A 258-nucleotide genomic window follows, 5' to 3' on the forward strand; every position below is an offset into this window, starting at 1 on the left:
CACATAATTAATTATATATAATTGTATTAAGTATGAACTAATTAAGTTTGAATTAAATAACAAGTTAAGAATTAATTTGTCGTAAATCTGAATTTTATTGAGTTAGAGTATGCACAAAGTGGAATTTAAATTTGCGATACTTGTTTAAACAGATTAGTGAGTTAACTACTGTACAAATTCAAGATGATTTAAAAAAAAATCAATTTGACTCATTCTTATTCTTATTCTTATTCTTATTAAATGTATAATTTATTAATG

The sequence above is a fragment of the Arachis ipaensis genome, chromosome B07 (genome assembly GCF_000816755.2).
Source record: "Arachis ipaensis cultivar K30076 chromosome B07, Araip1.1, whole genome shotgun sequence".
Lineage (NCBI taxonomy): Eukaryota > Viridiplantae > Streptophyta > Magnoliopsida > Fabales > Fabaceae > Arachis > Arachis ipaensis.